The following is a 15,708-nucleotide window of genomic DNA, read 5'->3' as shown; positions in this document are numbered from 1 at the left end:
ATTACTATATAACACTTATATATATCTACAGTCTTTATCCATAAGTTTCTTTCAGTAGTATTAGTTTATTGTCACTGTAGAGATTCAATTTCTTTCAGTAAAATACGTAGCATTCACTTTCTCGTCCTGTATACTGGCATTGAGAGTGAATGTCACTTTCATCTTCACTCTCATAACTCATAGCATTCAGACATGCTAGAGTGAAACTTTCACTTTCATTACTCCTAGGGTATATACTCGTATTCTTATAATACTACTCATTTACATTTCTATTTACGTTCTCTATTTTATTTACGTTATTTACATTTCTATTTTATTTACACTGTGTTGTGCACTGTCACTTGAAATAACTTATAAAACTATTTTCCATTGTTCACGTATATTTACATTCATTACTTTCACTTGCTGTTTACACATTATTTACACATTATTTACAATTCCACTTGCACTGTTTTACTCAATAGAAAGATCGTAGTCACTCTTTTATCAATTGTCAGCCCTTTACCTCTTTCCACATGAGGTTTAGTAGGGGGTAAAGGTCACAGAGCCATTTGCATGGGGGTGAAAAAAGGCCTTGAAGTCAGCAAGATGAAACATACGTCCTCTCACTTCGGAAGATGAGAGTACACTGATAACGCAGAGGCCAGGCCAGCCAGCCTAGAGGCCTGCTTTAGGGGTTATTCAGAGTTACCAATATTACTTCTTGAAACAGCTAAGTCTAGCACTGATATGACTGGCAGGAAATCTAGACAATACATTATAAATTTGGTAGTTCCAGGTGAATGTAAATATCATTTAGGCTTCTCCCTTCCCTCCTTACATGTATATTTATTACGAAAATAGATTAGAGGCCTACTTAGGAGATATATAATCAGAGCTACCAATGTTAAATCTTGAAATAGCTTTGTGTAGCACTGATATGATTGGCAGGAAATCTAGACAATACATTATAAATTAGGTAGTTCCAGGTGAATGTAAATATCACTTAGGCTTCTCCCTTCTCTCCTTACATGTATATTTATTACGAAAATAGATTATACGGCATATTTCAAGGGGAAAAAAACAGCGAAAATTAGCGAACGAGTGCACGTGAGGTGTTGTCAGGTGATAATTAGCCAATTCCAGGTGTATGGCACTCTCACTTACCTGATTTCTTTCTTGTATATATTATTTGGTATAAGAATACGACATAGGGCTTATTTCAATGGATGAAATCAGTGAAAAATTCCAGGGAAGATTTACTTAGCGTAGCATGGCCGGGCAGGCAAGAGGATAGGGTAATGGAGGGGGGGTAGGGAGGGGAGTCAAGAACGGGGAGAAATGGCTAAATTGTCAACAATGGATGGGAGTACAGATGAGATTAGGAGTGCTGACTAGTGTTGGACATTGTCAGTACTGATAGATGATACAAGCCCCCACTTGAAAGCCCGGGTGAATTCAAAATAACACAGAATCACAAAAGCGACGCCCCGCGGTATGATCCCTTGCTCCCAAGCGTCACGAAAGTGACGCCCCGCGGTTAAGGGGTTAAAGCATTACTGACCGAGATAAAAATCAAGGGGGAAGCATGAAATTTGTATAATCAACGCTACTCCCCGACATTTGTTTACATTCTTCTAGGCCACACCCAGTCACTCTTGCAGCCATTAGCAGGCTTGGACAGGATCGGACTGACATTAGTCCATTCTTGCGATCACTTATGAGTCCAGACTGGTCTAAATCAGTCCAAAGTGGCCGGTGAAAATGCGGCATAAGCATCACACAAAGCTGCCCACCACCAGTCACCTGTTGTTTCTCCTCATTTCATGTGGTGACTCTATAGCGAGCGAACACACCTAAACTACTCTGCGACTTTCTCCTGCTTCGTGTGCACTACTCACCACCACTGTGTCTAAGAGGCCATCCACAACATCATTATCTACCCCTGCCAAGAAATCAAGGCAGTCTATTAGAATTGAACAGAAAATAAAACCGCTGGATGCCCTGAAGAAAGGAAATGAAGCGTCTATGGTAGGGCGGCAGTTTGAATTGTTGGAGAGCTCTGTTCGCTCTATCAAGCTCAACAAGAAGAAAATTAGAGAAGCCTATGCTTCACTGGACATTTCGAAGGGAAAACTCCGCCTGAAGTCGTGCATGTGTGGTGAAATGGAAGATGCACTGAAGTTATGGGTGGAAGACATGCAGCGCCGAAAACTTCCTCTCACAGGCTCTATGGTGCAAACACAAGCCTTCGAAATACAGACTCGGCTACTTGAAAAGGAAGGAAATCCATTAAAGACAGTAAGTTCAGTGCAAGTACCAGTTGGCTTTATAAATTTATCAAGAGAACGGGGCTAAGGAACTTAACACTGACAGGTGAAGCTGCATCTGTCGATGCTCAGGCCGCCGAGGATATGAAAAAAATGCTGAGTAAGCTAGTGGAGGAAAATGAATGTTCAAAGTGCCAAGTGTGGAACTGTGATGAAACAGGACTGTACTGAAAAAGGATGCCCCAAAAAACATTGAAGGAAAGGCATGTGGATTTAAAACAAGTAAGGACAGGCTCACTATTCTCCTCATGGCCAATGCATCAGGCACTGCACGGATGAAGCCACTCGTCATCCACCACTCAGCTAGACCACGTGCTCTGAAAAATGTGCTCCTTCCCAGACTTCCTGTGCTTTGGAGGTCTGGTAAAAAGACATGGATGACATCAGACATTTTTGATGAGTGGTACCTCAGCCATGCTATTCCATTCATTGAAAATACTAGCAAAAACATAACCAAAGTAACATGGCCTTGATTCTGGTGGACAATGCATCCAGCCACTCCAAAAACTTATGCACCGTATGCAAGGAAGTGAAGTTGTTGTTCTTTCCTCCGAACTTGACCTCACTGATTCAGGCACTAGATCAAGGTGTTATTAACTTGTTCAAACAAAATTACCTAAAGTATACCAATAAGTAAATGGCTGAATCCATGAATAAAGACATGGACATGACTGCAGACATGTTTTGGAAGATCTACACTGTCAAAGATGCCATAGCAAACATATCCCTTGCTTGGAATAATGTCAGAAAGTGCACTAAATAGAGTGTGGCATAATTTGTGGCCTGAAGCCATCAATGATGTCAAAGGCTTTGAAGAAGACAAGGACACGCAAGACATCCTGAGGCTGAGTAAGGAAGTGAGAGGTGATTCTGGTTTTACTGACCAGGAAAAGAGTGATGTGCAAGAGCTGCTCGACAGTATGGAGGAACCTCTCAGTTCTGAAGAAGTCGTAGAGATAGTAGAGATTGCGAAGAAGCACGAGGAAACAGAAGCGTCACCAGATGCACCCCAGACATCCAAGAAAGAATTGACAATTCCTATGCTCAGGGAGTTTATGCAGCACATCACTTCTGCCACCCAGTCTGCGCTTCAACATGGCCCTGATATGGAGCGCAGTATGAACGTGATCGAGGCATTGAATAAGGCTGCATCTATGTATTCTCAGCTGCTGGATCAGATGATCATGTCCCAGCAACAGAAGAAAATCACTTCATTCTTTCACCCATTATCAGGTGAGTTTTTTATGAAACTGTGTAAGAAGCTGTTTATTGTACAATATGGAAAAATGGACATTAAACTGTGTGTGATAAGTACCGTAGCCCAATGTGCTAAAATTTAACAAGTTGGTTATTTGCCATTGCTTCAGCACCTGGTGAAGCTAGCCCATCTACAACTGGGGGGCGAACATCGTCCTGTGCTTCCCACGTGTCTGATTCACCACCAGACAATGACATGGATTGTGATCTGGCCGAGCCTGGATCTACGTCTTCAGAGCAAGGATTGTTTCAGTAAAGGTGAGTAAAAATCTATTTTGAATAGCTTAAAAATGCAGTACACTACTGTAATGAATGTGAAAATTGAGAGTAAAGTGAAAGTGGATAACGAGTGTGGGAAGCATGGTGAAAGATGAGCCATATGTGCGTGTGCGGACCAACATAATGCGCTGCTGCATCAGCTGATTGCTTGTAAACACTTTCACATGCCATAATTTTAGCTTTGTTGATTTATGAGTGCTTGTTTTAGCATTTAAAAAAAAAAAAAAAAAAAAAAAAAAAAAAACATTGTTCTGTTTATTCTAGATGGGTTAAGGTGATCCAGACAGTCTGGATAAGGGATGAGACAGAGTGCTACAGTACTATACGCTGTACAGTTCTGTCCTTTGGTGTGATCAGTGCCGCGTCCTGCCTCTGCCATATGACTCTTCTCAACTGCAGCTACAGGGAGTGGTGACTACACATTCCAACATTATTCCATATATCTTCTTAAGTTTATTAGTTAATAAAACACATACACAATACATAAACATAGTTTGTTTTTCTCAAGCACCATTCCATTAAAACAGCAATTCGATTTAAAGAGAAATCAATTTAAAGCGAACTCCCATGAACCCTATCTCGCGCTAAATCAACGTTCTACAACGTCTCTCTAACTGTCTTCTTAATGTGTTTTTCAGGTGACAAACTATCTTGGACCAGCACTCCCAAATCTTTCTCTTCTCTTGCTTTTGTGATTGGTTCGTTACCCATCAAATAATTCAGGGATGGCCTCTTGGTACTTTTTCTATCCATCTATTGCCAGACGCCTCAATCCCGTTTGAGGTGGCCACAAACAAATCGCCTCCACGTCGTCCTGTCCCCCGATATTTCACTGCCCTGCTCCCAACTCACACCCCCCTCTCTCATATACCTCTCCACCCCATCCCTCCATCTCATCCTCGGCCTCCCCCTCCCTCTTCCCCCCTCCACCTCACTCACATACACACTCTTCGTCAGTCTTTCACCCTGCATCCTCTCCACATTTTACATTTTTTTTTGCATTGAATTTCATTTCCCACATCCGGCTCCAATCGTATATCCTATCCAGATCCTCTTTCAGCATTTTACATTCCACCTCAACCTCTACCTTCCTCAAGATCTTTGCATCATCAGCAAACAGACTTGCATAACTGTTCACTCCATCTACCATATCATTTACGTAAATCAGGAACATTACTGGCGCCAACACTGAGCCCTGTGGGACTCCACTTGTTACTTCCCTCCATCCAGACATCCTGTCTTTTATTACTGTCCTCATTTGTCTGTCTCTCGAAAAGTTTCTCATCCATTCCAGGAGGTTTCCCTTCAGTCCTCCTAGATGCTCTAATTTCCACATTAGTCTCTTATGGGGTACCTTGTCGAATGCCTTCTCCAAATCTAAATACACACAATCCATCCAACCATCTCTCTCCTGCAGCACATCAATTGCTCTTGAGTAAAGGCTTAACAGGTTGGAAATGCATGACTTTCAGCCAAAATATTCATCTCTTCCAGATACTTTATCCATCTATCTTTCAGGGTTCTGTGTGTGTGTGTGTGTGTGTGTGTGTGTGTGTGTGTGTGTGTGTGTGTGTGTGTGTGTGTGTGTGTGTGTGTGTGTGTGTGTGTGTGTGTGTGGTAGGGGAGTGTTGTTTATGGTAAGGTGTGGAATGTGACTGTGTTTTGCTGTTCAGTTTGTGAGAAGGGTCAGTGTAGATTTGGCTGGGGCTATTTTGAGCCTGTTTGTGGTGAACTGTTCGTGTAGTGTAATGAGGTAAGGTTGGAGGATGTGTGCAGCTGTTTGCATTTTGGTGTGTACATGTAAGTGTTATGTCATCTGCATAGGAAGCTATGTGTAATTGTGGTGTGTGGGGTGTGGGTATGTCATGCATGTATAGGTTAAAGAGAGTAGGGGATAAAACAGATTCTTGGGGGATGCCATCTGTGAAGTTTCTGATATTCAGTGACTGACCAGAAGATGTTACATGTGCACATCTGCCTGCTAAATAGTTTGCTAGCCATCTTTTTGTATTATTGTGCAGGTTTGTGTTGAATATTTTGTTTGTGAGGTTGTGGCAGGTGATGGCATCAAAAGCTTTGCTAATGTCTAGTGTGACTAGGAGTGTTCTGTGTGGTGGCCTAGCTGAATTGATGCCATCGTAAACTCTCTGTGTAAGGTCTGTACGAAGAGTGTTTGTGGAGTGTAGTGGTCTAAATTCATGTTGTGATGGGGCTAGGGGGGTGTGAGGTGTAACTAGTTGTGATACCAGTCGTTCAGTGGCTTTCGGAGGGGGTACAGAGGAGTGTGATCTGGCGGTGTGAAGAAGGTAATGTCGGGTCTTTGTTGGGTTTGGGGATAGTGATGATAGTGCCATGCTTCCAGCTGGGTATTATGCTGTGTGAGCAGCTGTAGTTTGATATGTTGGTGAGTGCTTGTCTGTTAATGTTGTCTGGTCCACAGGCAGTTGAGTGCTTAAGGTTGCTAATGATGTGCTTCATGTGGCTGTAAGTGAAAGGAGAGAAGTCTGGGTCCGTGGGGAACTGCCTCTTGCATTGGATGACACGTCAGTCGTTGCGATGGGGGTTTAGATGGCTGACATGTGAAAAGTGATTGCTTAGTGTGTATGCTTGTTGTATGTTTGAAGGGACTGTGTCTGTTGTTGTGATGGCAGCGTGCGACTGTGTAGTGTTGCTGTTGAAGAGTGTGATGCTATTTTGTGTTATGCAGAGTTTGCTGGTGTATGTTTTGTGATCAAGTGTTTGGAAATAATTATTCCAATTTAGTGTCTGCTGTTCTGATAAGGTAATATATTGTTTATTTGAGTGTTGAGTTCTTGTATTTGTTGTACGATGTCTTGTGTATGGGGTGTTGGGGAGTGTCGTAATGTATACCGTTGACTGATGAGGCCTTGATTTTCTGGTGTGAAGTTGGGGTTGTGTCTCTTTCTGTTGCCTCTAGGGATGTGTTTTTTGTCTGTATTTTGAATAACTAACCAGTTATAACTGGTCATGGTGTCAATTACACTATAGGCTACTCAGAACAGAATCAGGTGACATTACCAGTGAAGATAAAGAAATGTGCTCCATCCTAAATAATTATTTCATATCAGTATTCACCAAGGAAAATCTAAGCCTGCTCCCTCAAGCAGCAAATATATACCATGAGAATACGAAAAATATTCTTAGTAAAATAACCATTAGTAAAGAGGACGTATTGAAAGAAATTAATAAGTTAAAACCACAAAAATCGCCAGGTCCGGACGATATATATGCAAAAATCATAAAAGAAACCAAAGAAGAATTATGTCAGCCACTTTTAACGTTATTTAATGACTCTTTAAGTTCAGGAGAAGTTCCAGAGGCGTGGAAAACCGCAAACGTAGTGCCCATCTTTAAAAAGGGTGATAAATCAGCTGCGTCGAATTATCGTCCGATAAGTCTAACGTCAATAGTAGGAAAAATGTTAGAGTCAGTTTTGGCAAATAAGATTAGAGAACACTTAGAAAGATTTAATCTTATAAACGAAAGTCAGCACGGATTCAGGCAAGGACGATCCTGCCTCACAAATTTGTTGTCATTCTACTCGGAGGTCTATGAGGCAGTAGATAGCGATAAAGCTTATGATGTTATTTATCTGGACTTTAGTAAAGCTTTTGATAGGGTCCCACACGAAAGGTTAGTTAGAAAGGTTCGAGCACACGGTATAGACGGCGATATCTTAAAATGGATAGAATCCTGGCTGAAAGGACGAAAGCAGAGAGTATTAATAAATGGAACTAAGTCGGACTGGGGATTAGTAACTAGCGGTGTACCACAGGGTTCAGTACTCGGTCCCTTATTATTTATCATATATATAAATGATCTAGACTTAGGAGTCAATAGCAGCATCAGCAAATTTGCCGACGATACAAAAATAGGGCGTATCATTAACTCGACTGACGATTGCCATAACTTACAAAAAGACCTCGATACATTGTCCAAATGGTCTAAAACTTGGCAAATGGAGTTTAACATTGAAAAATGTAAAGTACTTAACGTAGGCAAGACCATTGGAGATACTAAATACAGCTTAGATAACAAAGAAATTAGCAAATCGGTATGCGAGAGAGATCTAGGAGTTATGATTAGTAACGACCTTAAACCAAGGCAACAGTGTATTAATGCGAGAAATAAAGCAAACAGGATCTTAGGATTTATTTCGAGAAGCGTGAGCAATAGATCATCTAAAGTAATACTGAAACTTTATCTAGCATTAGTAAGGCCACATTTAGACTACGCAATACAATTTTGGTGTCCTTGCTATAGAATGGATATTAATTTGTTAGAAAATGTACAGAGAAGAATGACTAAAATGATACATGACGTCCGGAACCTGTCATATGAAGACAGACTGAAAAGACTAAGTCTGCATTCGCTAGAGAGGCGTAGAGTAAGGGGAGACTTAATTGAGGTGTTTAAGTGGATGAATGGTATAAATAAGGGAAATATTAGCAAGGTACTTAAAGTGAGCATACAGGATAGAACTAGAAATAATGGTTTCAAACTAGAAAAATTCCATTTCAGAAAGGAAATCGGTAGAAATTGGTTTGGTAATAGAGTAGTAGATGAATGGAATAAGCTACCTAGTAAAGTAGTTGCTGCCTCTTCCACTGAGAGTTTCAAGCATAGGCTAGATAAGCATATGACAATTAAGGGGTGGATATAGAATAAAGAAAATCTTATAACCAATACTAATTCAAAAAATTTTTCTTTTCAGGTTACACTATGATAGTCTCTATTCTCCTTTCACACTTTCCTGTAAAATGTCCACGCCAGTTTTTCTATACGGCGTGGTGTTCTTTCTGACTTTTTCCTGCCGGCTTCGGCTGGAGGGTTTGGAGGGTGGGGGAGAGCCTTCTTCTTTGCTATCCTTATCTCATTCTAGTAGTTCAGTTACTCTTCTAGGAGCTGCCTAGCATGGGCCAACCGGCCTACTGCAGTTATCCTCTCTTCTTATGTTCTTATGTTCTTATAGGCTACCATCAGAAATGTTCACATTCACCTACCTATCCATTGCCAGACGCCTTAATCCCATACGTGGTGGCCACAAACAAACTGCCTCCACGTCGCCCTGTCCCCCACCATTTCACTGCCCCGCTCCGGGACTCTACCTTCCTCCCAGGCCAATCTGCACATCTTCCACATCCATTCTACAACTATCTCTCCCTCATGCTTCAGCATTTCACCAAACACTCCATCAATTCCTGGGGCTTTCCCTGATTTGACTTTCTTCATTGCTTCCATAACTTCTATCCTACGGATTTCTTCCTGTCTTCTCACCTCCCTCCTTCTCCCAGTCCTTTCCCAGCCACTTATACTCACATTACTTCCATTCTCTATGTTCAACAATTCCTTAAAGTGTTCCCTCCATCTGCTCACTTTTTCTCCCTTCTGCGCTAGTAATCCACCATTTTTATCTATCACTCCCGTACTAACTTCACTGCCACCCTGTCTTACTCTCTTCACCACTTTCCAGAACATTTTCTTACAGTCCCTCCACTTTACACTCAAATTCCTGATTCCTCATTCACTCTCTTCTTACTCTCTCTCTTCCTTTCTACATATAACTCTCTCTACCGCTTCTCAACTTCTTCCAAGCCCCTATTTCTCATCCATTCATTGCATGCTTTCTTCTTTTGTGCCACAGCCTGTCTCACCTCTTCATTCCACCATGCCGTTCCTTGCACCCCCCTCCGTCTTCTCTTCACCTCACACACCACATCACATGCTGCACATATTTCTTCTGCGAATATCTTGCACACACCTTCCACATCCCCTATCTGCTCCAATTCATATTTACCCAATCATTCCTCCACTTCTCTCGTATATTCTGTCTTTTTCTCATATTCTTGAAACCTTTCCACTCTCCTTGCAACTACTCCTTCCTCCTGTCCTTCCCTTCTTCTATTTCTCCATCTTACTTGGATCTTGATTCTGGCCACCACCAAGTAGTGGTCAGAAAGTCCACTCCCCCAACGTCTATAAGCTCTTGCATCCATTACACATCTTTGCATCTTTTTATCCACACACACATAATCAATCATTGCCTTCCTTTCATTCAGTTCACCACCCACCCTTCTCATCACTCGCCATGTATACCTGTGAATCATTTTGTGCCTGAAGAGGGTATTGGCTATCACCAACCTCCTCCCGGCACAAATGTCCACTAACGCACTATCATTCTCATCTATCTCAGCAGGCACACCCCACTCACCAACTATTCCATCCACCTTCACATTCTCTACTTTACCATTCATATCACCAATCAAAAACACTCTCTCATTCCTTCTAAACTTTTCCATGCACACTTCCACATTTGTCCAGAACTCTTCTCTCATTCTGCTTGCACGATCTTGCGTTGGCGCATACACGCACACAATCGCCCACATTTGTATTCCAACTTTCAATCTTACCTACACAATCCTTGAGCCAACTGATCCATACTCTCTTATGTTCGTCTTCCATCTTTTACTCACAACAATACACACTCCTTCTTTTGCCCTCTCAATCTCACCTACTGCTGCACATATACCCCATCCATACTCCCATTCCTTACACTCTTTCCTCTCCATTGAGTTTCAGTTACTCCACATACATCCACTTTCACACCCTCAAGCACCTGGACAATCTCTCTCTCTTTCACCTCATCATTTGCACCCCTTACATCCCACGTCATGATCCGTACCATGTCCTTTGTCCGGTCCTTGGTCGTTTTCTTTTGATCAGTCCTGGTCCAAGGCTTCTTGTTCGTCTTTTTAGTTAGCTGTTTTCCGGGGAGGGGCACTAACCCTCCTCCAACCTTATTAGTCGCCTCATACGACAAGCAGGAATAAAAGAAAAGAAAAAAAAAAAATTATCCAAACTGGAATGGATGTTATCTAGGTTGTCTTGATATATGGTGTACTGTCGTACTATGGATATCAACCAGTTTTGGGGATGTTATATCAGTACAGTAATTATGAGTATGATTTAAATTCCTTTGTCACATGTAAGGACCTACTAACAGTTATAAACCTTAAATATATATACAGTAATCCCTCTAATATCCGAAAGACCAATATCCGAACATACCCACTAACCAGACATAATCGTCCCGGGATCCAACATTCCCAAAATGATCCGAAACCGTAAAAATTAATAATAATAATAATAAAAAATAAAAAATACGAATTTTTCCCACCCGTAATTTGAACTTGCCCCACACGGAGCGGGACAGCTTTGTTGTGGCGCGTCATTCCTCCGACGTCTGACAGAGCGCCGCTGCATCCTCCCCACTTTCCACCTGTCTCTCGCTGCGAGTGCACGCTCGTCGTTATGGCTGCCCACGTGCTCGCTTTTGTGGTGGTGCCTTACCTGCTGCAGGCACTCCTGCTGCTCTCGGGCCTCCTCTTAGTGTGTGCGATGATGGCCCCGCCGCCTGAGAAGAGGAAGAGAGTGGTGTTGACTCTGGAGAAGAAACGGGAGATATTGGAGAAAGTAGATGCAGGGTGGTCTTCTTCCCGCATCCTCCGCAAGTTCAACCTGGCCCGATCTACTTTGTTCGATATCAAGAGATCCCGAGACAAACTCATGCAGTACACGGCTGACTTCTCGTCGAGAAGCAAACGCAACGTGGAGAGGAAGGTGATGTTTACTCCCAAGTTTGCTGAAATCGACCGCTCCACGTTGATTTGGTATCGACAGCAACGTGCTGCTGGTGTGATGGTACGTGGAACGGAGCTGAAGGCTGCTGCTGAGAAGTTCGCCAGGCTTCACGACGCCCTAGACTTCAAGGCATCCGAGGGTTGGCTCTTCGCGTTCAAGTTACGGCATGGCCTTACCAACCATCAAGCTCATGGCGAAACTTTGGACGCTAACAAGGATGGAGTTGACGAGTTTCGGCACAAGGTGAAGGGCTTCATCGACAGGGAGGGCCTCACTCTCGGTCAAGTCTACAATGCTGACGAAACTGGTTTATTCTATCGCTCTTTGCCAACGAACACTCTAGCCGAGGAGATGGAGAAGCGTTTACCTGGCCGCAAGCTCTCCAAGGAACGGATATCTGCTTTGTGTTGTGCCAATGCTAACGGCATGCACCGGCTTAAGCCCGTTGTTGTTGGCCGTGCAAAGCAGCCTAGGTGTCTTCGTGGGGTGATGGATGTCCTTCCTGTCATCTGGTACCATTCTTTGAAGGCATGGTTTACAGCCCAGATCTTCAAAGACTGGTTCCACTGCCACTTCGTCAAGGAGGTCATCAATTACCAGACGAAGACACTGGGAATCCCACTCGACCAGGTAAAGGCCCTCCTTCTCCTCAACAATGCACCTGCCCACCCGTGCAACAAGGACTTGGTGGCTGAGAATGGCCGGATTAGGTGCATGTTTCTGCCACCTAATACGACTGCTCTCATCCAACCAATGGACCAAGAAGCGATCGTGGCAACAAAGCGCCTATACCGCCGGAAGTTCCTCGACGAGGTGATGGTTGTTCTTGAGGATGAGGACGAGCACAGGGAGGGACGGGACACATGAGGCCAGTGGACTTTGGAAAACCTTTGCCACTACAACATCAAGTCTGCACTCTACAACTGGGCCAGTGCATGGAAGGAAGTCCCTGTCAAGACTCTAGAAAATGGCTGGTCTCGTCTGCTTCTCGGAACGGATGTGGAGTACGATTTTCTAGGGTTTGACATGGATGACTTCCATGCACAGCTACGTACGCATGGTGACGATGTTCATGTGGACGATGTGCATGAGTGGTTGGATGACGACGAGGGCGATCCTGGGTATCAGACATTGTCTGATATCGAGATCGCGTCTTCAGTTGCAGGTGTCAGTACCGAGCTTGAAGATTCCGACGAGGAAGGCGACGATGATGCGGACTCCTCTCAGCATGATACTACTCCAGCCATCCCCAAGCTGAGCGCACTCCAGGAACACCTAGAGTTCATTCTTGACTACCAGGAACACCCGGAATGCGACAGGGAGATGGGGCCCTTGGGACTTGTGGAGGAATTGCGTGCTTTCAGGCAGCGCATCATCAATCGTCAGAATCGTAGGTCCTTGCGTCAATCAACCATTGATAGTTTTTTCAGGCCCGTGACCCCTGCTGTGCCCAGCCCTGGCTCCACTACGTTCCCTCCCCAAGACAGGCCCTCATGCTCCGAGCCACAGCCCAGCACATCAGCCACGGTGGAGTCACCGCTCGACGTGAGTTTGCGGCTGTCTTCAGAGTCGTCTGCAGTGGGTACGCCATCACCACGACCCAGCGACGCACCCCTAGGTCACCTGCCAGTGATACTCTCGGACTCTGACAGTGATTAAACAGCAAGAACTTCTCCACTAGACCACACGGGAATTTACAGTGTTGTGCAGTGAAAAAAACAGTGTGTTGTGTTAAGGATTTACATTTGTGAGTGAAAAGACTAATTTGGAACAAAATTTAATGTAAATAGACTTGTTTGTTTTTGCTTTAGGAAATGGTTAGAAGAGTGGGAAAAGTTAAAGTGCAGAGTGCAACACTTAGTAAGTTATAATGGAGCATTAGTTAGACAAGAGTGCGCATCAGGACAAGTCAATTTATGGCTAGTAAAAAGGAAAGGGTTATATTGTCATTGGAGTAGACTGTAGCACCAGTCGAGCAGGGCAGTACTCCCGAGGTGGATGGAAAGCTGATGACAGGGAGTGCTGGAGGGGGAAAGAGGGAGGGGGAGGCCGAGGATGAGATGGAGAGATGGGGTGGAGAGGTATATGAGAGAGGGGGGTGTGAGTTGGGAGCAGGGGAGTGAAATGGCGGGGGACAGGGCGACTTGGAGGCGATTTGTTTGTGGCCACCCCAAACGGGATTGAGGAGTCTGGCAATAGATAGATAGATAGATAGAGTGCGCACTGTGAAGAGAACGGACTTCTGAGTGCGATTGACTAAGTTCAGTGCAAGACTTCATGAACAGTGTACTGGAAGTGCTTCAGGAAATCCTTATTACTGTCAGAGTCCGAGAGGAGGCGGTTATTCATTGAGATGGCCATGGACTTGCTGTAAGTAGGCAGAATGTTTCATACTCTACTTTTTTCCATACTATACTTACCTCAAACACGTCATTTCACTCTTTAATGTCCTTTATTGGTGTGAACAGGGTGTTAGGAGCTATGCATCTGCAGTAGGAAGGTGTTTTTCTAAGTTAGGCTAGGTTAGGGTCCATAAGTACCAGTCCAGGAGCCAGTAATCAGAATGTTTAATATTGTATGAACCTACCTCTAAACCCTCATTTTATGCTTCTTTTGCATTTATTTCAGTCATTTATGTGCCTTATTGGTGTGATTTGGGTCTTAAATGCATGTCCAGAGGGAGTTGTATAGGTGTTTCTCTGAGTTAGGGTCCATAAGTACATGTCCATAAGCTGGGGCCCAATATCTGGACCTGCCTATGGCCCTATTATGTTGGATATTGAAGGGATTACTGTACTTATATTTTTTCACAAGCAGGCCTTGAGACTAAATAACCAGCATCATGACACCCTAGTAGGCTGATGTTTACAGAGTATTTAATTTCATAACAATGATTTAACACCCACTGCTGATTAGCAAGATAAGGAGGGAAATCAGTTTGACTCGAATAACACAGGTCTAAGTTAGGTTATGTGGCATCAGGACAAGTCAATTTATGGCTAGTAAAAAGGAAAGGGTTATATTGTCATTGGAGTAGACTGTAGCACCAGTCGAGCAGGGCAGTACTCCCGAGGTGGATGGAAAGCTGATGACAGGGAGTGCTGGAGCTCCCGTTTCATCAGCCCTCAGGACTAGTTCCTGACCATCCCCCTTTGCTGAACTTTTTCAGTGTCTCAGTTACACAGAGAGTAGGCCAGCATGCTCTCCAGTACAAATTTCTCTAACTACCTTCACCAAACTACATGCACAGTACACACTACACTTCCTATTCAAAATTCACCAAAAATGGCGTCGATTCATCAAGCCTCGGAGTCCCCAGGGGGGGGGACCATAAATGCCCCCGCCATCTGCCCCTCTCCCGGTGACGACTCGAGGTGCCTGGAACCACTGTCTGACTCTCTTCTTCTTCATTTCTGCAACATTCGTGGCCTTTCATCTAACTTTCGCTCTGTTGAGCATCACCTCTCCTCCTCTAAACCTCACCTTCTTTTTCTAACAGAGACTCAGCTGTCTGAGGCAACTGACAGCAAACCATTTTCTGTATCCTCCTACTTTCTCTATACTCATTTCAAAGCCAAAGGTGGCTGTTGTGTATGCATACGCAACGACTTATCTTGCTCTCGTGTTCCTGAACTTGATTCTTCTGAATTCTCCACACTTTGGCTTCGGCTTTCCTATCATTCTCTGACTAAATATATCTGTGCTGTTTACTTATTCCCTAATTCTACTGACTATCAAAAATTCTTCGACTATCTTACTTCTGCGATGGAACACATTCTGTACATTTCTCCTTTCTCTGAAATCTCCATTCTTGGAGATTTCAATGTTCACCACCACCTTTGGCTCTCCTCTCCTTTCACGGATCCACCTGGTGAACAAGCCTACATCTTTTCTATCCTTAATGACCTAGAGCAGCTTGTACAGCACCCTACCCGTATCCCTGATCGCCTTGGAGAGAGCTCCAACATACTTGACCTCTTCCTCAGAACCAATCCTTCTGCTTACTCTGTTAATCTTTTCTCTCCGTTGGGCTCCTCCAATCACAACCTTATTACCTTAACCTGTCCTATCACTCCGGTACGGCCTGTGGACCCTCCAGGGAAATGTCGTCTGTGGCATTTTGGAGCCGCAGACTGGGAGGCCCTCAGGCAGTACTTCTTTGATTTTCCCTGGAATGATTATTGCTTCCATGGCCAGAAGC

Source organism: Coenobita brevimanus, chromosome 73, assembly GCF_032717465.1.
Source record: "Coenobita brevimanus isolate Jiangsu-jjx chromosome 73, ASM3271746v2, whole genome shotgun sequence".
Classification (NCBI taxonomy): Eukaryota; Metazoa; Arthropoda; class Malacostraca; order Decapoda; family Coenobitidae; genus Coenobita; species Coenobita brevimanus.
Note: the sequence above shows the minus strand (reverse complement) of the source record.